This window comes from Chelonoidis abingdonii, chromosome 7, assembly GCF_003597395.2.
Source record: "Chelonoidis abingdonii isolate Lonesome George chromosome 7, CheloAbing_2.0, whole genome shotgun sequence".
Lineage (NCBI taxonomy): Eukaryota > Metazoa > Chordata > Testudines > Testudinidae > Chelonoidis > Chelonoidis abingdonii.
Genome location: NC_133775.1, coordinates 33,558,398 through 33,584,082, shown reverse-complemented (window position 1 = coordinate 33,584,082; position 25,685 = coordinate 33,558,398). Strand labels below are relative to the sequence as shown.

Below are 25,685 nucleotides of genomic sequence, written 5' to 3'. Positions count from 1 at the left end.
ATCATCGGGCTCAACGGGTAGTGATCAATGGCTCCATGTCTAGTTGGCAGCCGGTATCAAGCAGAGTGCCTCAAGGGTCGGTTGTGGGGCCGGTTTTGTCCAATATCTTCATTAATGATCTGGAGGATGGTGTGGATTGCACCCTCAGCAAGTTTACAGATGACAATAAATTAGGAGGAGTGGTAGATACGCTGGAGGGTAGGGATAGGATACAGAGGGACCTAGACAAATTAGGGCCAAAAGAAATCTGATGAGGTTCAACAAGGACAAGTGCAGAGTCCTATACTTAGGACGAAAGAATCCCATGCACTGCTACAGACTATGGACCGAGTGACTAAACAGCAGTTCTGCAGAAAAGGACCTAGGGGTTACAGTGGACGAGAAGCTGGATATGAGTCAACAATGTGCCCTTGTTGCCAAGAAAGCTAATGGCATTTTGGGCTGTATAAGTAGCAGCATTACCAGCAGATCAAGGGACGTGATCATTCCCCTCTTTGATGAGGCCTCATCTGAATACTGTGTCCAGTTTTAGGCCTCACATTACAAGAAGGATGTGGAAAAATTGGAAAGAGTCCAGCGGAGGGCAACAAAAATGATTAGAGGGCTGGAACACATGACTTATGAGGAGAGGCTGAGGGAACCGGGATTATTTAGTCTGCAGAAGAGAAGAATGAGGGGGGATTTGATAGCTGCTTTCAGCTACCTAAAAGGGGGTTCCAAAGAGGATGGATCTAGATCAGGGATAGGCAACCTATGGCACAGGTGCCGAAGGCGGCACGCGAGCTGATTTTCAGTGGCACTCACACTGCCCGGGTCCTGGCCACCAGTCCAGGAGGCTCTGCATTTTAATTTAATTTTAAATAAAGCTTCTTAAACATTCTGAAACCTTATTTACTTTACACACAACCATAGTTTAGTTATATATTATAGACTTATAGAAAGAGACCTTCTAAAAAGGTTAAAATGTATTATTGGCACACAAAACCTTAAATTAGAGTGAATAAATGAAGACTTGGCAAACCACTTCTGAAAGGTTGCCGACCCCTGATCTAGATTGTTGTCAGTGGTACCAGATGACAGAACAAGGTCTCAAGTTGCAGTGGGGGAGGTTTAGGTTTGGTTTAGGAAAAACTTTTTCACTAGGAGGATGGTGAAGCATTGGAATGGGTTACCGAGGGAGGTGGTCGAATCTCCTTCCTTAGAGGTTTTTAAGGCCCATCTTGACAAAGCCCTGGCTGGGATGATTTAGTTGAGGATTGGTCCTGCTTTGAGCAGGGGGTTGGACTGGATGACCTCCTGAGGTCCCTTCCAACACGATATTCTATGATTCTATCGTGGCCAAAACGGGTCATATGGTCACCCTTGAAAGAGCCAAAATAAAGGACAAAAAAAATCACTCAAGAAGGATACAAACTGCGGAGGGCCTCAGCCATGTGGGTAACTCTCATTCCAACCTTGCTGTCTCAACCTATATGGCTGATGTAACTAGTTTTCACCTGTATAAGTGAGAGGATGCCATGGGGTGATGGAGTGCAGGTAACTCTGGTTCCCAAGGAATGCTAGCCCTATATAGGAAGTACTCTTGAAAGGGCTGCCCAGCCTGTGTGGTAGGGTTGCCCACCCTCCAGGAATTAAAGATTCATCTTTAATTAAAGATAATGTCATGTGATGAAACCTCCAGGAATTTGTCCAACCAAAGTTGGTAAACCTATTGTGAGGTTGCCCCCTCCCCCACCGCAAGCCTGGAGCAGTGTGGAATTTACACACACATCCACAGCCCCCTTAGTCTGGCTGGAGTTCTTCCCCTTCCCCCAAATATAGAAGTCAAACTATGCCTAGGGTGAACTCTGCCTCAAGTCCTATCCTATGGGCTGCAACTCTCCAGACCTGGCCCATGCCTCTCTTGCTGTTTGTAGGGCTGAAGCAGCTTTATTTTAATAGGCAGGGGAAACGTGCAGGGGTGTTGGAACAATTTTTTTAGGGGGGGGGGTCTGAAAGTCATTGAAGCAAACTGTAAACCCTGTATCTAATGGAATCCACTGCTAGCCAGAGGCTGCTGCTGTAGCAGCACCATAGGCACTGACTTTTGGTTTTGGCAGTGGGTGCTCCTCTCCAACGGCTCCTACCTGTGCGAGCAGTGGGTGGGCCTCAGTGGGAAGAGGCCTAGCCGGGATGGGGCCTTGGAGCGGAGCAGGGAAGGGGCCACAGGGCTTACAAAAGATTAATTCAGCCCTGCAGGTGCCTCTTCAACCTTCGACCATTGCCAGTGCACGATGCAAGCCACTGAACATGTGATGCATGCCGGTGAGGTTTGCTGTTTGTCACACTGTCGATGATGGATTACAGTGTTTTTAAACTATAAATTCTGTTGCTAAGGATGCTTCTTCCTTGGGTGAATTAAGAACACCTTGGTTTGTTTGTTTTTTAAAAAAGGAAACAAATTTCTGTCACCCCACATGGGGGATCGGCTAGCCTTGAACCTGGACCTTCAGCACAGATGTCTACAGTACTACTTGAGCAAAAGGAGTAATTGATCCTCTATGTAGAGCAGTCACTAAAGGGAGCTGTGGCGGAGGCTTCTGGCAGCAGATTACAATTATTTTTCTAGTGGGGGTGCTGATAGCCATCAAAAACCTGCATGTGTTGGAAGCCATGTGTTCTAAGCTGGGAGTGCTACTGCAGTCCGCGCCCCAAGTTCCAGAGTCCCGATCAGGATGTCTGGGTTCTATTCCTGGCTCTGAGAGCAGAGAGAGGCTGAGTGGTTACAGACAAGGGAACCAACTTCGCAGAGTTGAAAGGCCACATAACTCAGTGGTAAGACTTGGGGCTGCCCTGTTAGAATCTCAGATTCTGTTCCTAGCTGGGCCCTGGTGCAACCACTCAGCTCACTTCAGTCTGGAATGACACGGAGCTGCCTTTTAGGGTAAGGTATGAGGTCTTACTCCACAACAGCTATTCCGATGTGCAGAGAAATATAAACAGCAGCGGTTATAGGAGAGACCACAACTCATTCTCCTACCTTCCAGTTCAGGGCACTTTCCCCAGGGCAAGATCTCACTCTGCCTTGCGGGCCATTGGCTGACCTGGCTGTGTGACAGGTGAGCTATCCAGTCAGTCTGACGTGCAGGACAACCTACAAACTCTTGAGCGATGTGCCTTGGTTCCCTACCAGTAAAGCATAGCTACTACTGCTAATCCCGCCCCCCCCTCCCGTTTAGTCCCCGGTTCTGCATTTTGACTTCAGGGAGGATCTACACGGACACAGGGCTCTACCCCTCAGAGTCAGTAGGATTGGGCCCTCCGGAGGAGGGACTGTCTTTTATGAGGTGCGTGTACAGTGCCTAGGGGCCCTGATCTCAGCTGGAGCCTTTGGCTGCTACAGTAACGCGCCCTGTGCGTGAGAACTGGCTGGGTACTTGGCAAAGTGCACGGGGAGTGCGGCACTCCTAGTGCCAGCCCCTAGAGTCACGTTGCTCAACCACCCACTTCGAGCAGGGACACTTGTGCGCCTTCCACTGACACCTCAGGCTGGGGCTCTACGTTCCGCTGGAGCGGGAAACCTACACGCCTGCGTGTTTCTTCACCAACGGAGGGGAGGGGGCGATGTGTGTTATGTGGGGGAAGTTGCGCGGTGACGTCATGACGCGGAGCGTGGGACGTAACCGCGGTGTGACGCACACCCTGGCGAGCCCGTGAGTTTCCCGTTATGGATTTTTTTTTCCGGCGCTGACAGTGGGGGAGGGGAGGGTGGTTCTCTGCGGGAGGGGGCGCGCAGGGAAAGGGCGGAACGCGCGGTCGAGGGCAGGGGGAGACACCCGAAAGGGGGCGAACCGGCTGCCCTAGCGGCTCGGGGGCGTCCCCTCCATCCTGCCGCATCGGGGAACATGGCCGCCGCCGTCGCCGAGCTGGTGCGGCAAAGGGACTCGGCCCCGGCCGCCCTTGCAGGGTAGGTGGTGGGGAGCGGAGGCGACGCGGGGGAGGCGGCGCTGCGGCCGGGCTCAGCGGGCTCCCTGGGAGCCCCGCGCGGGGAAGCGGGCGGCTTCCCCGCTGCCCTGGCCGGGCCGGACACAAAGGGCTGCGCTGAGGAGGGTTTTGTTCGGTCACATGAAGCGGCGTAGCCAGTGAGCGAGGAGCTGGGAGGGGGAGCGGGGCCGCCGCCATTGCCAGGCGCTGAGGAGCTGGGGGAGCCCGGCGTCGCCCCAGGGGCGCGGGATTGCCGGGCGGTAGAGCCGAGAGGAAGCTCGGGCGCGGGGAGGAGAGGTAAAGCCCCCATCCAGTGGTGCCAGGGCCCCGCCGGCTGTGCTGCCGCCCGCTGGGACGCCCAGAGGGTGACTGGGATAGGAGGATGCAGAAGCTGCAGGGCAGCTGGGGTCACTCTGGTAATGTCTGACAGGCCCGATGTCCCTGGGTGTGGAAATGAGCGTGGTGGGTTCTGCCAACTCTGGTGCCATCTCTAGGCACGGCAGTGTAGTGGGGCTTGCCACACCCCGTGCCCAGTTGGGTGCGTGGTCATGGTGGCAGAGAGTGGCGGCCTCACCTGGGTGTGGTGCTAAGTCTGTTCCAACATTTGTTCCGTTTGCATGAAGCCAGGAGGTCAGCAAAACGTATGTCATTGTTACTGAAGCTTGCACGTTTGTGGCCCATTGTGGAGTCTGAGGAGCCTGTGCTATGAATATGGTGGCATCATCATTGTCTTCTGGGCACATGCTTCACAATATGAAGATGACTTACAAAACCTAAGGAAAAGTTAGTAGTTTAGGTGTTCAAAAAAAATCTGAGCCCAGATACAATTTTAAGTTGAAGCCCCTTTGCCATTGTGCCACTTGTTCAAAATCCCAAAATAAGTTTTCTTTCTTCAATGCCTTATATGTATTTTAGGCCTGTTGAAAAGGCATGCATTGTGGCTCTGTGGACTGTAAGATAAGACATGCCATTAATAAAAATATGCCCAAATAGGTTCCCATTGGTGTTGCAGAAAAATAACACTTTAAGCAAAATCTTAGTTGCAATATTGAAAAGTGATATTCTGATTTTCTAGCAGTTAATTTAATTATGAAGGCTGCATCATGGAATTTAGTAGTTAGAAGCATATTAGAAACCATATGCACCCAGCCAAGGCAACCATTTTATCTTGGGTATCTTAATGAGGACCTAAACCATGAGAGCAACCCTTGAATAGTTGTTTCTCAAACTCCATGATGGGATTATAGCTGTATGTAGCTTTATATCAGGAATTCTTCTTAATATTTTTTCCATTAAAAGCAGGTTCTAAATTACTGGTTTGGTTCAAGATAAGAAATAATTTTAAACAGAAGAATCTTACTACACTAAGATGAGTAAGATGCTTCAAGACTTCCACAATTTAATTTAACCCTTCTGCATAAAATTCTTCACTACCAGGATTACATGATGAGCTGATTTTGAAGACTGCAGGAGTGGAGTGATTAGACAGAGAAAATAAATCTTGAAAAGCTGCTAACGGATCACTTAGATGCAGAGAGAATTCAGCAATTCCCTTACTGGAGAAGAGTTTAAGCAGAGTGCATGAAGGAGCAGTGCAGTGTGACAGTCCTATTACACTGACTTATAATCAGAGCTGTTGTTGCAAACCTGTCAATAAGATAGTAAAGTGATGTGGTATAGAAATATTCATGAATTACAACCAGAATTTGCAATCAACTTCAGAATATTAATTTATGTATTACTTCCACAGCCATCTCAGTTAAGCTTTTAAAACTGGATGTTTGTCTTGTGTCAAAAAGTGACATTCTGTTTCTCAAATAAACGTGTATGAGAGAAGGGATGCAAAAATAAATTGGTCACTAATTTCACTAATTTTTTTTCTTGTAATGGAAATAACTAAAGGAAAGCCAGAATACTGTGTCTGTATACTCCTTGTATGACTTTCATACATTTTAATATAAAACTCTGCATTTTAGTGCTTTTCCTCTGATTTCAGTGCAACACCTTTCCCTCTCCTACTTTCTGAATTTTCTGCAGAATATGCAATATCTATAAATCTTTAGATTCAGTAGTGCTAGATGCTATCTACAAAACAATACAAAGTACTTATAAAGTTTTTGAGTTAAAAAGGTTTTCTTGCAGTGTTATCTTGAAACCTGTCTCTGCTGTTTCCATTTAGCTGACCTGGGTGGTCAGAAGAGAAGATGATGATGACTTTGAGCATCCTACATGTCTTCTCTAGCAATGTAACACTTGACTGGAACATATGTCAGAGTGGTAGCGTCAGCAATTGAATAAACAGGATAATGAACAATGGTAGTAATATTTTCCATTTTGAAATAACTGCATTCTGAATTTATTTATGGATATTTCTTGAATTTAAGGGATGACTGCATTTTATCATCAAGAAGATTGCGTATAGCTGTATGTATGAACCGAATGTACTAATGCGCATGCATTTTTGCTTCAAGTTCCTCAAAATCACCCCTAGAAAACACACACTTTGAAAAAATGCTAAAGTGATGGACAGTATTAATTATACAGTTACTGACCTGTAGGTTTTTAATTTTGAGCACTGACAGACTTACTTACAGACCTGCAAAAGCTGTTTGAGTTTAAAATTGGGGGAAAAAAGTATAGAGTGGCTACATAATTCCCATTACAGTTTCATGAAGAAATTTTTTTCACAATTAGTTGGATTTAGTGAAAATACTTGGACCTCTGATGCAATAGCCAGATGGGAGTTGCTATTGATTATGGCACAACAAGAGTATGTGGACTCTGTGGAACTCAAACCTTTCCCCCTCCTCATTGTTGGTTTTTTAAAGAAGAAAAGAATTCCTTGTCTTCAACAATAAGCATAATAAGTAATGCTCTTAGGAGAGGGCATCTTTTCTAAGATTTTTGCTGCCAGGTATCTCAAGGTACTGAAACCAGTATTAACTTTGTGTTTTGAAAGAGCTAAATTAAATTGAACATAAGGCAGTTTTATTTGTAGTCTATGGTAGAAATACAGTACTGTCATTGTTTTTTTTCAAAGGCATGAAACTGAAAAGTTTGACTGGTTTAGCTTAAATTGATTTTTTTTAAAAACTGATTTAGACTGGTGCAAACCGCTGTGTGGACATTTACTTCAGTTTAAGAGCTGCTTATTTTGATTTAGCATAAATAGATTTATCAATTTAAAATCATGAGACAGTTTTATACCAAAATAAGTGTTCCTAGTATTTTCCACCAATTTAACTATAAATTGGTTTTAAATCACATTTTTTTAATTAAGCCAGTACAATTTTCTCTTGTAGGCATGACCTAGTTATAGAAAAGTACGTTGGGTTATTGGCCAAGTATGTAAAACTTTGGGTGGATAATTAAAATTGCACAGAAATATGATGTTTTACATATAAGCTGTTTCTCAGATGGATGCTACTAAGCTGGGTAGTCCCAAAAATGAATTTAAAAGGATGTCAAATCACATGAAGTATCTTTGAAGGAATGCCTTTTCCCCATTTAAAAACGGGGTAGGGAGTGAGAGAGCCTCCTTCTTCATGCGTTTCTTTGTCTGAACATGCTGCTACCCTTAACATTAAAAACTTCTGAATGTTTGCTGTTCCATTTGTGTGTGTACTACTTACATCAGCACTTTCACACCTATATTATTCAGAGGCCATAGGAATACGCCTCCTGTCTTTGCTGTGCGCTGCCATATTCAATATAGTTTCCTTCACTTCTTTCTAATTCATGGAATTTTACCATAGATACAGCAATACTTTCTGTGCGGGATTTTATTAGGTTCTGAGATGACAGCTGCCTGCCAGTGGCGGACTTAAAATTAGTGAGACCCTATACACAGTTTCATTTTCGGGAGCTCCCCCTTGGGACCCAGCCAAGAAAAAAAACATTCTCTCATCTCCCCCTGTTTTTCATTTTTTTTTCCTTCATCCTCCTCCTATATTATAAGTAATGGGAAGTAAATGAAAATAAAGTGAGGTACCTTAATTGAGGTGGGGTTTGGGGTGCAGGGAAGAAGTTTGGGTGCTGGGTGTGGGCTCTGGGCTGGGGCAGTGGTTTGGGGTATTTGGGTGCTGAGTGCGGGCTCTGGGCTGGAGTAGAGGTGTAGGGTGCGGGAGGGGGGCAGCGCTTACCTTGGGTGGCGTGGACCCTGAAGCGACCGGCACACACACCCCTCCATCAGCGGCTCCTAGGTCGGGGAGGCAAGGGATTCTCCGCATGGTGCTGCCTGCAGGCGCCACCCCCACAGCTCCCGTTGGCCACAGTTCCTGGACAGTGGGAGCTGTGTGCAGAGAGACACATGCCCCCGGGGCCACAGGGACATGCTGGCTGCTTCCAGGAGCAAAGTGACACGGAGGGAGGGAGGTAGAGCGGACAGGGAGCCACCTTAGCCCTGCTGTTAGCATATTTCTGCGCACCCCTTGAGCTGCGTCCCTCTTCCCCAGCAGGGGCCCGCAGAGATGTGCCAGCAGCCGGCCACTTCTGGGAGTGGCGTGGGGCCACTGGCCACAGCATGCAGGCAGCCTGCCTACCTGAGCCTTGCTGTGCCAGCAGCTAGGACTCATGCTGGTTGTCAGTTATTTGTCCTGCATTTTGCCCCATCGCGCCCCCCCCCCCCCCCTTACTGGGGGCCCTGTGCCACTTCGGTTTGTTTCATGGTAAATCCGTTCCTGCTGCCTGCCAAGAAAAGGCATTGATCAGTGACTTTGGATAGACTTTAATATAAGATTTCCGAATCGTTGACATGAGTACGTATTCTTTAGGAAGAGTAATGTTACTTGTTATTCAGTTTGTAGCAGTCATCCTAGATCTGGGTATGAGTTGTGTTTTGCTCAGAATCGGACAATACTCAAATTTAAATAGTCGCTCTTTGAATAAGAGAAATCCACTTATTTTGGTTCCTTGGTTTGTATTATCTGAAGTGTAAGATAAATGAGTAGTTGTGTGTACTTTGGCTGTTTAGCGGTATACGGCAGCTGTTGTGATGAATAAGCACAGTTTATTATTGCCACTTAGGTTTAAGGGGGAAGAAACTGGCTTAACAGTGAGTATGCATTTTTGTTTTTGTCTACACCCAATGTTAACCAGTTTATTTAATGTTTCTTAGTGAACTTGATAATATTTAAAACTTCCTTTCAAACTGGCATAAGCATGATACTAATATTTATGGAATCGGAGTTGGTACTTTAGAAATGACTAAATTCACCAGTTCCATCTGTAAATAATTAGAATTCTAAGAATTATTTATACTTTTTGATTTTGAGCAGTTTTAACAATTACTCATGTAATTGACCAAATGAATGATGATATGATGTTTAGTCTTTCAGCATATCATGTGAAATTCATACAAGGACAAGGCAATGTTAATCTTAGGATTAAATCAGTATGAAGTTCAGATTGGTTGGAAAATTTATTGCCAGAGAAGAGTTATTAGTTGTTCGCAGTCAAGCTGGAAGGGCATAATGAGTGGGGTCCTGCAGGGGTCTGTGTCCGGTTCTGTTCAATATCTTCATCAGTGATTTTAGATAATGGCATAGAGGGTATGCTTACAAAGTTTGCAGATGATACTAAGCTGCGAGGGGTTGTCAGTGCTTTGAAGGACGGGATTATAATTCAAAATGATCTGGGCAAACTAGAGGAATGGTCTGAATGATGAAATTCAATAAGGACAAATGCAAAGTACTCCACTTAGGAAGGAACAAGCAGTTGCACAGATACACAATGGGAAGTGACTACGTCGGAAGGAGTACTGTGGAAAGGGATCTAGGGGTCATAATGGACCACAAGCTAAATATGAGTCAACAATGTAACACTTGCAAAAACAAAAACAAAAAAACACCATCATTCTGGGATGTAGTAGCAGGAATGTTGTAAGCAGGACACGAGAAGTAATTCTTTCACTCTACTCTGCGCTGATTAGGCCTCAGCTGGAGTATTGTATCCAGTTCTGGGCGCCACATTTCAGGAAAGATGTGGATAAATTGGAGAAAGTCCAAAGAAGAGCAACAAAAAGGATTAAAGGTCTAGAAAACATGACCTGTGAAGGAAGATTGAAAAAATTGGGTTTATTTAATCTGGAAAAGAAGAGACTGAGAAGGGACATAACAGTTTTCAAGTATATAAAAAGTTGTCACATGGAGGAGAGAGAAAAATTGTTCGTCATAACCTCTGAGGATAGGACAAGAAGCAATGGGCTTAAATTGCAGAAAGGGAGATTTAGGTTGGACATTAGGAAAAACTTCCTAGCTGTCAGGATGGTTAAGCACTGAAATAAATTGCTTATGGAATCTCCATCACTGGAGATTTTTAAGAGCAGGTTAGGCAAACACCTGTCTTGGGTGGTCTAGATTATACTTAATCCTGCCATGAGTGCAGGGTATTGGACTAGATCCCTTCCAGTTCTGTGATTGCTAGAACTTCTGGAATAGTGTCAGTGTATGGATGACTACTTCCAAGGTGCCTGAAATAACTAATTAGTGACATGTCTATGATGTAAAAGTTTAGATTTTCTAAAAATGGAATTGCAATTCTTTAAATGTAGTCGTGCAGTTCAAATTTGCAATTTCCCTTACTCAGTTTTAATAAGGGAAGTAAAATTATGCAAATTGACTTTATAAACAAATATATAGTGTCGAATTATTTTGAGGGACACTTATTTTTATAAATTTCAGTTACCACTATTTAGTTCATTTATATGAAGCCACAATTGGATAATGTTACGGGACTTCCAAATGCAAAAGAAATCAAGCAAATAGGATATTAACCAGAAAGCCTTGTGGGAGGAGAAGTTAGAATTGCTTCCCTTCAGCTGTTTTACAGTCACTGATGAAGTCAGGATTATCCCAGCTTTTCTGTAGGGGCACCGATTTTGTGGATCAGTAATTGGCAATTCTACATGGTAATAGCTCACTTTACAGACCTGTGGCTCACTGAACACAGGGCAAAACAAGGTGTAAATTCTGTAGCTTTCATTGGATGTGTTAGTGTTTCTTAAGTAATGTCCTCTGCCGTACATGTGGATTATTAAACTTTTATATGTTAAAAAAGGAAGAAAAATGAGGTATTCCTTAACAAAGCCAAACTGTATAACATTAAAATGATTCATTTTGTGGTAAACTGAAAAGATGATCCATATGTTGTCTGGTGAAAAGTTTAGCTACTTTTTGTTGTCCAGCTCCTGGGAAGTGAGGATGCTGGGATTTTTACCTAGGAGCTGTCCAGAGCACACTGCACTCTTACCCAGCAACTTGAGGTAGCATGAAGGCTGTGTTGACCCTTTTTGGGGCTCCATCTTTTGTGTTAGCTTCTGAATAAAGGGTGTCTGTTAAATTTTAAGTTCTGTCTGCTGTAGCTGTTGGAAGGGAATGGTAACTGACCAGTCTTGTTAGTTGTACTTTGTGGCATTTTAGAATGCCACAATGGACAGCAGATTTGGAGCTCTGTGCAGATTCAAAAATGAATTGGTGTACATTCATTTCGTATTTGAAAGTTTCTTTGCAAACCTTAAGGGTTAGAAACATCTTAAAGTGAAATCTTAAAGCTGCAAGAGAGATGACTTGACTCATGTTCACTAGCAAAAGCTTTCTACTTAGCAGTTGCATCTAGTTCACCTTATTCAGACTTTTCAGGACAGTGCCTCACTTGTTAGAATTCACTGTTTTTATGCTTTGTATACTTTTAGGAAATTTTACCAAAAATTGTATGTCCAGTGTTACCACTGGCATGAGTGGAACCTTTGTATAGACACGGTTCCTACAGTTGGATCTCTTTATACCACCATATCAATGAAACTGTGTCCTAATGTTACTAGGACCAGTTCTAGGCATAGTGGGATATTTTTAGAAAATGTTCCTTATGTAGACAAGGTTTGTGTCCTCACACAAAAATGCTTCTAGTACTGTATAAACATTGCCAGTAGTGGTCTGAGTGAAAAAGCAAAAAAAATAAGAAGGGGGAGGGATCGTGTCCCGCTCTGTGCTTATGCATTGCACCCTGGTGCACTGAATCTGTGGATGGCAGCAATAGTTATTGCAGTTTATTTCTTCCTAGTTCTATCCCACGTTTGTGTGTGTACTTTGTCCTCCTGCATTTAGCCACTCCTGGTTCCCTTACTCTTGTTTAATTAGGTTGGCCTCAATCAAGGCACTAAGTTGATCTTTGCTGTACTTGATCAGAGCTTTGAAAAATTGAGGAACTCAACAGGACAGATTTAGTACACTTTATAAGAACATTGCACTGAAGTTGACAAATTCTAAACATGTTTTGAAAACTTTGTCCTGTCTTCTGTGAAATGAAAAACAATAACCAGGTAGACTGCATTTTTATAAAGAGTAGTCGGCAAGGGATTGATATTGTACGGTGACAACTTTCCTGAAGTAGAAAAAAGAAAGAAGGCATTGGTGAATTACCCAGGTTAGTTATAAAGAATGGGTGGGTTGGAGATAGAGAATCATAGAACTATAGGGCCTGATGAGGTCATCTCTAGACCAGTCCCCTACACTGAGGCAGGATTAAGTACACTTAAACCATCCCTGAAAGTGTTTTGTTGCTCTCCTCTGGACTCTCCAAGTTGTTCACATCCTTCCTGAAGTGTGGTGCCCAAAAATAAGAGACAGTACTGCAGTTGAGGCATCACCTGCGCTGACCAGAGCAGAGCAGTTATTTCCCATGTCTTAACATCTGGCACGCCTGTTAATACATTCCAGAATAAATTTGCCTTTTTTTGTCACCACATCTCACTGTTGACTCATTCCAACTTGTGATCCACTATAACCTAGATCCTTTTCTGCAGTACTGCTTCCCAGCCAGTTTGCTTCATGTTTTGTATTTGTGCATTGGAATCAGTATTGGAAACAGAACTTGGAAGACACCATCTGAGCTCTAGTAGAACTGAAGTGTCGCAATATTTACAAAAATACCATACAGGCACTTCAGTACATTCATAGATTTTAAGGCCAGAAAGGACCATTACAATCATATAATCTGGCCTCCTGTATAACATGGGTTACCAGATTTCACCTAGTGATTCCTGCTTAAAGCCCAAATCTTTAGTTTATTTATTGTTAGATCTGTCACCTGGGCATAGTACCAAGAAGAGGTTTGCAGTCCGAATCCTGCATGGTCAGTCTCTGGAGCTTGAGTAATGGGCTTGGAGGGAGCCTTGTTCAGCTCTCTGCAGCCAGAAGAAGGGGCCCTGCAGTGTGCTTTCTTTGTTGGTAGTGATCAAATTTAATTGGCCCCTAATGAACTAATAACCTACAAGTCAAAAGGGGTTATTATCTCAACCTGATCCTCCAAGAAGGAAAGTGGCGGCATAGTGTTGATTCTTTTTAGGTCTAACTGATGTGGGGGAGATTGAGAAGGCTGATTCCACTTGTGTGTTGCCTTAACTCTGCCCTGGAATCAGGAGGTTTTAAATGTTTGAGGGTCCTGGGGGAAGTAGCACTGGAAGTTACCAGTCAATCTTCCACAGTGAACTAATATGCTTTAATTTATGCATATTAACTTCACACTGTTAGTTAATTTGTCTTAACTCTTGAATATAGATAAAAACTGAAATGATTATTCTAGGTACAGTCTAATGTGTTCATTTCTGAGCAATTCATATTAGAAAGAAACTACAGAGAATTTGGACAAGTGTAACAAAGTTGACCAAGAGATTAGAAGGATTGATGTGTGAGGAAGTATTAAGGCACTGTATAGCTCAGCTGAAGAATTGATAAACTGTTTAAACACTGTTTCAGCTAAATTGGTTTTGATGTGGTTTAGCTGGTAAGTTCAGCTGTTAAAATCTTGTTTTAAAAATAGTTCTGGGCTCTAAGATGGTTTTTAACACTGGATGGCCAAACTGTTGGAAAGTTGACCTAGTGGAACATTATTTATACATTGTACATTAACTTGGTTTTACCCAGTGCAGATAGACCTGGAAGAATTTTAAAAGTAGTCTGTCAGTATTGTGGGCACCTCAGGTTGAGCTTTTTCAAAATGACGGTGATAGAACGAGGTTCGAAGCTAATCTAGGAGAGGAAAAAATAGCTTTGAGAGAAGCTGTTTCAAAAAAGTTTCCTTGTTGCCTCAGACCAGACTGTGTTTGAAAATTTGAGCAAACTTTTCTTTATGTTAAGGGTCTTTCCTTCTTCCCATTTTTTTAAATATTGTTTCAGGTCATATTTTCAGAGTTTCTTCTTACAACAAATTTAAGGACCCAGAAAATTAAACTGAAACAACATGTGCTCATATCTTCATGTTTTTCAGTTCGTACAGCTTCATTAGCCTTAATTCTTAGTCTTAAAGTAGGTTGTGTCATCTAAGGAATCTACAAAAGAAAAATGTTTGATGTTAAGGAACAGCTTAATTGGGAGAGTATTGAGAATTAAAAGTGGTGCTCTGAAGCACAAGCATTTGTCAGTGACATTCTTTGCTCAAATTTAGTTTCACTTGAATATCATCTGGGGACAGCACTACTAATTCAAAGATAGTTACCTCTCTTCTTTTTCTCTCTAGAGTCTTGTCCTTTATCCTCTGACACAGACACACAGCCTGATGGTAAACTTAAGGATGCACACCTGGGAGCAATATTAACTAATAGTTGAGAAAGACACTTTGATGTTGGCTTCTTTTCTAAATATTGTCAGTCTTCAAGAAATTTTCAGGTGGCATACTAATTCCCTTGCTATACCTTTGTTTATAATATTCGTAAATCAGAAGAAGATTTAAAGAAGCTGGCCTGTCCTCCCAATGTCACTTTTTTGACTTATTCAAGGAGATTTGATTTCAGTTGGTCTAAACGTTCCTTAAGCTTTTCTGTATTTTTCCTTCACCAGACTTATAGATAGCAACTGTAGTATCTCATTGGCTCTGCAGAAGGTTTTTGAGGTTATATAAATGGGAAATGTAAAAATATTCAGAACTATTTCTGGTTTCAGATTGACAAAGTAACCCGCTTTAAGATACATTCCAGATACTCTTGGAATTTTTTTTTTTGTTTGTCTTTACATCCCTGAAGTGTTTAAACAGAAGGATTAATTTTCAGAAGCATTCTCTGAGCATTTTGTATCAGATATGATACTTCTGGGCCCTACTCAGAAACTAATATGGAGTGCTATGTTTACCCTTGAAAATCCTAACTTGTAGTGCTATAACACTAACAAACTGACAGTCAAACTTAGGGCTGCAAAATTCCCAGGTGAAAATACTGAGGTGATAACTTCAAGGCCAGCAGATGACCTAAATGCCTTTTAAGCCATCGTGCCATTCTTAGGCTGTTTTCATTATCTTTGCCCTTCAGAACTTTTCCTCTTTTGCCTTCTAATTAATCATTGGGCAATTTGCCTCTAACTCCTCCATCTTGTACCCCATTCCTCATCAGAATTCTGTCTGGACAAGGAGAGGTGTTTCCTCTCTGTTGTTGGAAAGGAGCTGGCTCTGCTATTTCTATCCCAATAGGGAAGCCATTCAGATTTTTTACTAAAAAGATGGCTGCTTTCCCTTCTTTCTGTCAGTTAATATGTTTGCTTCATTAGTGCTCCCATGAACTCCCCTGTTTTATGGGTCCTGGTGTGTCCTGTAAGGATTGGATTCACTTCAGGGGTGCAGACTGTGGAGATTTCAGATATTGTCTCTGCATAAATTAATTGGAACCATCATCTAATTGGCCTTTTTAGTCAATTTTTAAAGCTTAGGTGGTCAAAAGCCTTTCTGACAAAGTGAGTGTTGCCCATTCTCTTAATCTGAGTGCATATTTTGGTTTGTTTTAAGAGGATTCTTGGTTCTGGGCCCTTTGGCACAGGGTACATAAGCTATATACTGGTAGGACAAGGTACTCTCCACTAGACAGTGGAATATTTTCTACCTAAATACTTCTTCATCTGGAATCACTTTCTCTCCAGTTAAAAACCTGGCACTGGGGTCTGTATTCTGAAGTTAATTAGTTTATTCTGGGAACAGCTAAAATAAAGTGCAAAATCTGTGATTTTCCCCATCTGTTCTGGATTTTTGTCAATTTTAGCTAAAGCAAATTTGAAACATTCTTCTAGCAGAGTTCTTTTGGTGTGTGTTGCTATCTCCCTTAATCCAATAAGTGACAAGTTTCTCTTTGCTTATCCACTTACTCCTGCTTCCCCCACCCCCACCCCTTGCCTTCTGGTAATATACATTAGCCAGAAATATGTAGAAGTTTGTCTCTTGTCTAGCCTATCTCAATGATGCTTTTCTTTGAAACATCCTGTGTAAATTTCACATCATGGGATATTATCATGTAGAAATTGGAGGAGGGATATCAATTTCCTCACCAAAACTTAGCTACTATATAAATATCTGTAACTTGGAAAAAATGCAAGCTATATACATGGGGAAGGAAAAGTTATCAGAAACAAATACTTGATAGTGGGGAGAAACCTGGGAAGCATTAATTCTGAAAGAGACCTATGGTAATGGAAAGCAAGCTGGACAGCATGAGCTCGTAGTATAAGCTGGCAGGAAAAAAAAAAGCCAGTGCAATTTTTGGCTGCATATGAAAAGGAATCATGGAGCAGAAAGGGAAGTTACTCTGTGAAACTCACACAGTCGTACCTGGAATATTATGTTAATTTGACATCCAGAACTAAACATAATATTGGCAAGGTTGAGAGAGTTAATTTGTTGTTCATCTATTATCATGTGGCTGGAGGGATTAATTTGAATAAAAATTAAAAGAGCTAAATTTGTATAGCTTGTTTAAGTGATGACTTAGCAAAAGGGATGTGAAGGGTACAGTGCCTACAAATATTTGAAAGGTGTAAACACTAAAGAGGGAGAAGAATTATTTAGGCTATGATCTTCCAATGAACTCTCCCCAGAAAAACCTCTGCCCTATGTGGAGCACCACTGAAGTCAAAGAGACTATGTATGGGTAGAGGGATCTGACTGTGAAGCTCACTGCAAGAGTGAGAAACTTTTACTATTATGTAATTGTGTGCACTATAAATATGAATTAGGAGGAAATTAAGAAAATGAGAAAATCTACCTGATGGTGAAATGTATAGGCAGTAGAATAAATTTCCAAAAGAAGTGGTAGAAGCTTCCTTTCTTCAGCACTTCTAAAACTATTCTGGAAAAAACACTAGAAAATGTACTAAATAAAACAATCCTGTGTTTACAATGAGATGGGCAAAATGATCTAGTGTAAGGGTTTCCAGATGTTTACAGAAGGTCCGCATTTTAATAGAACAGTTGTCTCATGGATCATCTATTTGCAATCCAACATAGTGAATACAGCAATGACTTATATAGAAAAGTAGTAGTCAGAAAGTTTTAAATATGTCTTTAGTTTATCTTGATGCAAGTTAATGGGGAACAAAAGGATCCAGGATCGTGTGACCGTCACTTCTCTGTGGCTTTCTCTGGTCTCTTGCATGTCTAAATTCTATAATACTTTATCCTGTTTGTTTTTCCTTGTTAATGACTAGATCAGAAGCTTGAATCTGAGTTCTTGTCTTTATTTGACATTTCTTTTTAGACTTTGAGACGATATAATCATGTAGTTCTTATTTACATGGGGAAAGTTGCACTGGTTTAACAATTCTTTTTTAAACCAATATAGTTAAACTAGTACAAATCTTGTTCAGATGCTGTTGTACTGGTTTATGTGCAGATTTTGAGCCAATGTAATTATTTTGGTTAGGGTTTAATTTTATACCAGTAACAGCCCCCATTGTGGATGCAGTTATACTGATATAAAGATGCCTTATATTGGGATAGTTTATTCCCCTTCCCATATGGAAATAAGCTATAACAGTACGAGCTGATCCTTTTGGTTTACTGTTCTGCAACTTTTTTTTTTTTTTAAAAAAAAACCTTTGCTGGGAACTAACATCTTTATTTCAAAAGTGGCCTGCAAAACGGGAAGGAATGGGCTTGTACCCTTTTTATCACTTTGTGATATATAAAAAAAGTCATGAATTTATTCAATATTGACATCCGGGTTAGAAACAGTGACACCTGGGGGACTTGTGAAATAATATTTCAAGAAACAATGGTGAAAGTAGAGCAGCTGAGAGGAGAGGAGGGGATTTTGACTTGTTTAATAACTCAACACCTGTTTCACCTCAGTGACTAACCTTTTGGATAAAAGATGTCTGTTTAAACATTTAACACTTGCATCCTTTCAGTTAAGATGATGGAACTCTCAACATATTCTTAGCATCTCCTCATGGAAAACTAGGGAAGACTAGATAGAATTTATAAAGAAGCAGAATTTATACAAGTCCAATTAAAAAAAATTCTTTTTGCAGGCTATCTTTAAAACTGTTTATAGACGGTGGTAAAATCCTAGAGATCTTTGCTCTCTATGTTTGGACAAAACAGTCGTAATACTACTTTTCCCAGTCAAGAATTATCTAATAGCTGATTCTTGAAATTACACATTATCTTTTGGAATTCTGGAACATTATTTACAGTAACAAGCTTTGTAACTGCTTTGTAGGTGTAGTAAAACTGAATTTGTACTGGTTTTTGCTGGAGTAGTTTCTGTAGAGGAAATGAGTGAAAATTGAAGTCTTGTCTAGAGGGGGCACTCAGGAAAGTTAATCCAAATTGACTGAAGGTGTGAATTATATTAATCTTTCTTGTATTCAAGTGTGTTAGGTCACATTTTTCTATTCAATTTGTAAAATCTGTAGAATTTTAAAATAAATTAATTTTTAAACCAACATTTTCACATGCACAGCTAATATACTTAAAAAAATCCTTAAAAGATAAGATGGTGAGAAACTGACAATAGACTTCATCTGTCTAAATCACCATATTGAGAAGTCAAGTCTGCATGAGTTAGATATGGAGTCTTAGGCTATGTCTACACTATAGCCTTTGTTGGCAAAAATTAATGTTGTCAGGGGTGTGAATATTCCATGTCCGTGAGCGACATGCATTACATCAGCATAAGTGCTTGTGTGAGCTTCTCCCATCGACAGAGCTTAAAATGCTGGCGGGGATTGGGTTTTTTTATGCTGATAGGAGAGCTCTCTCCTGTTGGCATAGAGCATCTTCACCAGATGCTCTGCAGTGGCACAGTTGTACCAGTACAGCTGTACCGATGCAGTGCTGTACGTATAGAAATGGCCATAGTTGCAGTTTTTAATTTCCTGCCCTTATTTACAAATTTTCTTTGAAAGGTAAAATGAGGGAGGAAGATTACATGCATTTTTGTAATTAAAACACATTTACCTTGCTGGAGATGCCATTATGTTCTCTTAAGTGAATGGTTACTTAAACCTTCCTATTTCTTTTTCTCCAGCTTCTGTCTATTGTCTCCTTTGTAGTAGTGTATATATATATACTGGATTACTAAACTGCAATAGCTTCAATCTCAGTCGTTTTCGATCTACTGTGCCTGGTTCTATGGGCAGTACTTTGGATTGGTGTGGATGTATTTTCTCTAATAATCACTTCTTACTATAGTGGTGCTATGATGTACATATATAAATTGGTGGCTAAAAATCTTTCCTAATAAAAACAAGTGCAATAAACATTTAATTAAACATCCTTAGTAGCTTACTTTTCCCTGCCTTTACTGTCCTTCAGGTACTCTGATGTTTGGGGAACAGTAGTGCAGTTATATAAGGACCTAAACAGGTGGAAAGATAATACAGTTTACATTATAGTAGTACTCAATTCTGTTTATGTTGTAGCAATGCTTTTGTCTTGAAATTTCAGCTCTGTCTAGTTCAAATTTTCAATAGGCTTTTTTTTTTTTTTTTACTTTTTTTTTTGTAGGCCATAGATTTAAGATAACCATCATACTGCCCTAATTCTCTTGCAGTTTTGACTGGTATGATGCAAACTAGTCCACAAAATGTAGTAAGTTTGACTTTTATTGACCCAAATAATTTTTACATATGAAATACAGGTATGCAATATGTGATTCGGAAATAATTAAGAATGTACATTAGGTTTAAGAAGATAATGAAGAAGAAGGGATCTGAGTATACATAGCTGGAGAGACCATGCATTAAAGCAATTGCCACTTTTGGGTTTAAACAGAGATTGCAGCAAGAAGTGTTGGAATTGGCACAGTATTAGAACTGAAAAGAAAATGGCCACTAGAAATCATTGCTGCTACAGCATCAACATGGCTTGACTCCTAATGTACTGTTTTCATATATCATTTGAAATGTTTTATAATGCCTGCCTTTCAGAAAAAGAGATGCTTAATGGGAATGTATGTTCACATATAGTTATTTATAAACTTTGATTTTTGTCAGAATTTTATTTTATAATTACGTTTATGTAAGTGGATTGCTCTTTCAGAGTTTGAATTCTTAGAATCTTTTAATAATATTTGACTGTTCTAAATATAATTTTAGTAAACCAATCATTCATTCTTTGTAGAGAAGCATTTATTTCTAGTTCCACATTGTAAAATGACAGATGAAAACAACATCCCAAAAGAAAAGTCTTGTCTCTTCAGTAATATTGAAAAAAATTCAATATCTTTCCAGAATGTATTTGGTACCTAGAATGTAATCCCACTTTTCAAAGAATGAGCCTTCAGTGGGTTTTAGTCCAACAAAGCCTTCATTGTTGATATTAAAATAATGTAAAAATGTCTAGTGTTTTGGTTGTTTTTTTTTTTAAGCCAGATCCTGCAACTGAAACATGAAGGATTCTACCAGACTGTGTCTTATTGCATAGTTGGGACAGAATGGATTGAAATGTATAGGTTAAGCACCTAGTGAAAGTATAGTTCCTGATGAAGAAATAACTGTTTTAAGATCTCAAACAATTATAAGTAAAACACATTTTCCCTTTTCTGGAAAAAACAAACAAACAACAACTTATTTTTAAAGTTGAAATGTGAAACCTGCAAGTCAGGAAATGGAAAAGTTAAACTTGAATATATAAGCTTGACTTATGCACTTTTGTTTTTAAAAAACAAAGCATGAAATGCAGTTTTTCAAATAAAATCTTTTTCACTGGAATGCTGGGAAAGAGTGCATGAGAAAAGGCTACTATCCCTTTAAGTGACTGTCTGTAGCCTGCCACCTGCAGCCTGGGGATAATCAACAAGACTCTTCCCTGCCCTAGCAGCTCAGTTATATAAACCAGAGCAGGAAGCAGAACAAAAGTGAGGGGAGTGGAAGCCAAGTGGGCAGCAGTTTGTAGATACCAGCCTGTCTCTTGGATAGTACTCTTTTTCTCATGCACTGTTTCACAAACATTCAAGCACTTCTTAATTAAGAGAGTTTTATTTTCAGATTTTAAATATCTAAGAGAAGTGCGTGCAATGTTATTTTTTTGTAATGGGAAAAATGTCTGTTCCTCAAAAATGGCTGAACAATTCTTGCTAAAACCTTCAGAAATATTTACCTTGGGGCAGAGGTCAAGTCTAAAACTTCTCAACCTATAAGGTGTTTGAAGACATGAGCAACCGAAAATGGTGGTTTGGAATGGAAACACTTAGGGTACCCTAATAATAGCTGTTGCTATGGAACAAAGTCCAAGAAATAAAATAGGATCTGTATAGCCCAAGTCTTCTTCTGTGTTGAGTTTGTATGTTCATGCAGCTTTGTAAATGAGAGATGGTGGACAGCAGTAGTTTGTGCATACTGGAGATTATAGAACTTTGACTTGGTGATACTATAGAAAAAGGAATTTTCTATAATTCAAACAGAGAAAATTTCAGCAGGTGACAGGTCATGCCAGTATCATGTACTGCTAATGTGTTGGAGAGATTTTGCTGACACATAGACCTAAAAGAAGTTTAGGGCGAAGGATGATGCCAAGGTTATGTATAGTGGAAGCAACTTGTGGATCATGGTGAAATGGAGAGAGAGACTTGCATTATATTTGAGTTAGCTTTCCTTGTTCAAGAGAAGCTGTTAGCTTTGAGATATGTAGATGAAGGAAATTAAGACAGCTACTTTACTTGGTCAAGATAACTAAGGTGGAAGGTGGTGCTGAAAGATGTACAACGGAGTATTGGTGTGATATCTCTAACTTGTAACTTAAGATGGCAGGAGAGAAGGTAGATGTAGAGAATTGAATTGCATTGCTTCTTGTATCTTTGATGTAATCCTACTATATGGTAGTTCTTATTGTAAGAGACACCAGACACTGACATAGTGAGAGGTGGCAAACACATTTTTATTTACCAAATACTGGGTTAACTCTGTGGAGTATTACCACCAATCATGGCAATTTTCCTTTTGCAGAGTAAGTAAACTTTCAAATAACAAATACGCATATGTAATCTGTTAAGGGTTTGAGGCCATAAAATGTTTTGAAAACTTTGCTATTTTCATATGTACACTTACAGTTCAGTCATCTACTTGTTCATTGCTTTGAATACTGACCAAACAGTTTTTTAAAAGAATAGTATTTGATTTCTTTTCTCTTTCCTCCCCTACCCTCTCTAACAGAAATGTCTTAAAATTGAATATTTTTATTTGTTTAGGAATGTGGAGGGGGGAAAAATAACCATTTATATTTTTAATAGTAAATTCTGTGTGTCCATCCAAGAGTCTACAGTCTACTGGGGATTTTATTTCTTTCTGACATGAGGGAGGGCTCTCTTAGTCATTTTACTAGCGTTGTATAAGTTTGGAATAAATATCCATGCCTGTAAGTATCTTAACTGATGAAGCGCATGTTCTTGTTCTGTATCTTTTCATTCACTCCTCATTTTAGCTCCTTTAATTACTTTTTTCCTTCTCACTGAGTGACACAATTCTTCACTGCTTTGTTTGTTTTTCTATTTTGGCATGTGGGGACTTGTAATCTATTTGTCTGGACTGTATAGGCTGTGAAGTTGGGTAGTGGTGTGTTTTGTTTTGTTTTATTTTTTGTTACTATCAGTTTTATTTGTTTCCTGTGCTTGTCAGGCATCTTTTTGAACTGCTTCACCATCTATGATGAGGACTGTCAGCAAATAAAAACTTTCTCTAAGACTGGAAAATTGAGAGATTGCAAGCCTGACCACGGTTTTGGGGAGCATGTGTATTATAAGTTCTTCGAATAGGTTGATTGGAAAAAGGAATAAATGCAACTTTTCTGAGATTAGTTTTCTTCTAGACTCAAAAGCTCATATGACTGGCAAAATCTAGCAGCAGATTCAGGAAGCTAAGGGCAGATCTACACCTATCTGATGGGAGGCTTCTCCCATTGATATAGCTACCATTGTGCTCTCTACTGCGGGTTAGGTCTGGATAACTATGTTGCTCAGGGCTGTGAATTTTTGACACTCTGAGTGACATTATTATACCAGTATAAGATTATAGTGTAGACCTGGTCTAAGTCTGTTTTTCTTCTCTGTAGTGTAAGGGAGGGTTTCTTGAGCAAACCAAATTTTACAAAACTGCTAGAGGCAAAACAAAATTATGAAAATTAAAACACTGATCCTGCACACACTAAAGGGGGTATGTAACTTCATGAATTAACCCATTGACTTCAGTTGGACTACCTGAGCTTAAAGTTAAGCATGTGCACAAAAGTGTTTGCAGTATCAGGAGCTAAAACTTTATTTCTCCAGCGGAGAAATAAAGTTTTAGCTCCTGATACTGCAAACACTTTTGTGCACATGCTTAACTTTAAGCTCAGGTAGTCCAACTGAAGTCATGGTTAATTCATGAAGTTACATACCTCTTTATGCTTGCAGATCAGTGTTGTTTAATTTCAGGAATTCTTGTTTTTGCCTCTAGCGTTTGTAAAAATTTAAAGAAGATAGCTTATCTCTGGCATTAATGAAATAGCTGGGGCTGTCCGATTAACTGCAGTTATCAGTATTAACTCAAAAAAATTAATCACGATTAAAAATTTACATGAATTAATTGCTGTTTTAATCACACTGTTAAACAATAGAATACCAATTGAAATTTATTAATTATTTTGGATGTTTTTCTACATTTCATATAATATACGTATTCTGTGTTGTAATTGAAAATCAAGTGTATTATTTTTTATTGCAAATATTTGGCAATGTAAAATGAAAAACAAAAGAAATAGTATTTTTCAATTCACCTCATAGAAGTACTGTTAGTGCAGTCTTTGTTGTGAAAGTGCACTTAAAAATGTAGATTTTTGTTTGTTTGTTACATAACTGCACTCAAAAACAAAACAATGGAAAACTGTAGAGCAGGGGTAGCCAACTATTGGCATGCATGCTGAAGGCGGACACAAGCCTGATTTTCAGTGGCACTCACACTGCCCAGGTCCTGCCACCAGGTCCGGGGGGCTCTGCATTTAAATTTAATTTTAAATGAAGCTTCTTAATCATTTAAAAACCTTATTACTTTAATACACAAATAATTTAGTTATATATTATAGACTTATGAAAAGACCTTCTGAAAACGTTAAAATGTATTACTGGCACCGAAACCTAAATTAGAGTTGAATAAATTAAGATTGGCAACCATTTCTGAAAGGTTGCAACCCCTGATTTAGAGCCACAGGTCCACTCAGTACTACTTTTGTTCAGCACAATCGCTAAGACAACAAGGTTGTTTACATTTAAGGAGATAATGCTGCCCTCTTCTTATTTACAATGTCACCTGAAAGTGAGAAAGGCATTTGCGTGGCATTTTTGTAGCTGGCATGCAAGGTATTTACATGCCAGATATGCTAAACATTCGTATGTCCCATCATGGTTCAGCTACCGATGTCAGAGGTCATGCTTCCATGCCAACGATGCTTGTTTAAAAAAAAAAAAAGTGTTAGTGAAATTTGTGACTGAACTCCTTGGGGGAGAATTGTTTGTCTCCTGTTCTGTTTGCTCACATTCTGCCATATATTAATGTTATAGCAGTCTCAGATGATGATCCAGCACATGTTGTTTGTTTTAAGAACACTTTCGCTGCAGATTTGACAAACGCAAAGAAGGTACTAATATGAGAATTTCTAAAGATAGCTACGGCACTCGGCCCAGGTTTAAGAATCTGAAGTGTCTTCCAAAATCTGAGAGACGAGGTTTAGAGCATGCTTTCAGAAGTTTTAAAGAGCAACACACTGATATGGAAACTACAGAACCCGAACCGCTAAAAAAAAAAAAAAAAATCAACCTTCTGCTAGTGTTATCTGACTCAGATAATGAAAATGAACATGCCATCGCTCTATACTGCTTTGGATTGTTATCGAGTAGAACCCATCATCGGCATGGCCACATGTCCTGGAAATGGTGGTTGAAGCATGAAGGGACATATGAAATTTTAGCTCATCTGGCACGTAAATATCTTGTGATGCCAGCTACAACAGTGCCATGAGAACGCCTGTTCTCACTTAGAGGTGACATTGTAAACAAGAGGCATTATCTCCTGCAAATGTAAACAAACTTGTTTGTCTTAGCGATTGGCTGAACAAGAAGTAGGACTGAGTGGACTTTGTTTTATTTTTGAATGCAGGTTTTTTTGTACATAGTTCTATATTTGTAAGTTCAATTTTCATGATAAAGAGATTGCATTACAGTACTTGTATGAGGTGAATTGAAAAATACTATTTCTTTTATTTGCAGTGCAAATATTTTTATTTTTGATTACAAGCAAGTGAGCACTGTACACGTATTCTGTGTTGTAATTGAAATCAATATATTTGAAAATGTAGAAAACATCCAAAAATATTTAAATAAATGATAGTCTGTTATTGTTTAACAGTGTGATTAATCGTGATAATTTTTTTTAATTGCTCGACAGCCCTAAAAGAGCATTTTTAATTTAGCTCTTTATAAATTTTACATTTCATTAGCACAG

General features: G+C 39.9%; 1 protein-coding gene across 16 annotated transcripts in view; it reads left to right on the top strand.

Moving 5' to 3' along the window:
• The first annotated feature begins 3,607 nt into the window (after positions 1–3,607).
• The window catches only part of ZNF644 (zinc finger protein 644), a 70,826-nt gene continuing 48,748 nt past the window's right edge, over positions 3,608–25,685 (top strand). For 4 of the 16 annotated variants that reach the window (XM_032778534.2, XM_032778519.2, XM_032778532.2 and 1 more), the window contains exon 1: positions 3,608–3,692. The gene's annotated coding sequence lies outside the window, so the exon portion shown is untranslated. Of the gene's footprint in view, positions 3,693–3,764; positions 3,947–3,978; positions 4,261–5,400; positions 6,280–25,685 lie in introns of those variants that run through there. The other 12 variants (XM_032778520.2, XM_032778531.2, XM_032778526.2 and 9 more) reach the window with 10 other exon arrangements.